This window comes from Buceros rhinoceros, unplaced genomic scaffold (genome assembly GCF_000710305.1).
Source record: "Buceros rhinoceros silvestris isolate BGI_N320 unplaced genomic scaffold, ASM71030v1 scaffold9819, whole genome shotgun sequence".
NCBI lineage: Eukaryota > Metazoa > Chordata > Aves > Bucerotiformes > Bucerotidae > Buceros > Buceros rhinoceros.
The window spans coordinates 10,256-10,468 of NW_010432272.1; positions in this window are offsets into that span (position 1 = coordinate 10,256).

Sequence of the window (213 nt, forward strand, 5' to 3'; positions counted from 1 at the left end):
GAGAGGATGGAGGCTGGGTGCTGCTGCCCTGCTCTGCCCATTCCCCCTCAGAGCACATCTCCTGCCTCCACTCACCCGCTTTTCCCTGCAGCAAGAGCAGCATTGTCCCACTCCAACTCCTGCTTGTCCCCAGGCACCACAGTGCCTGTCTGTGTCAGCCCTGCAGTGGCACCTGGGGACACAGGCTGGGGGGGGGGGGGTACCCCCCACAAC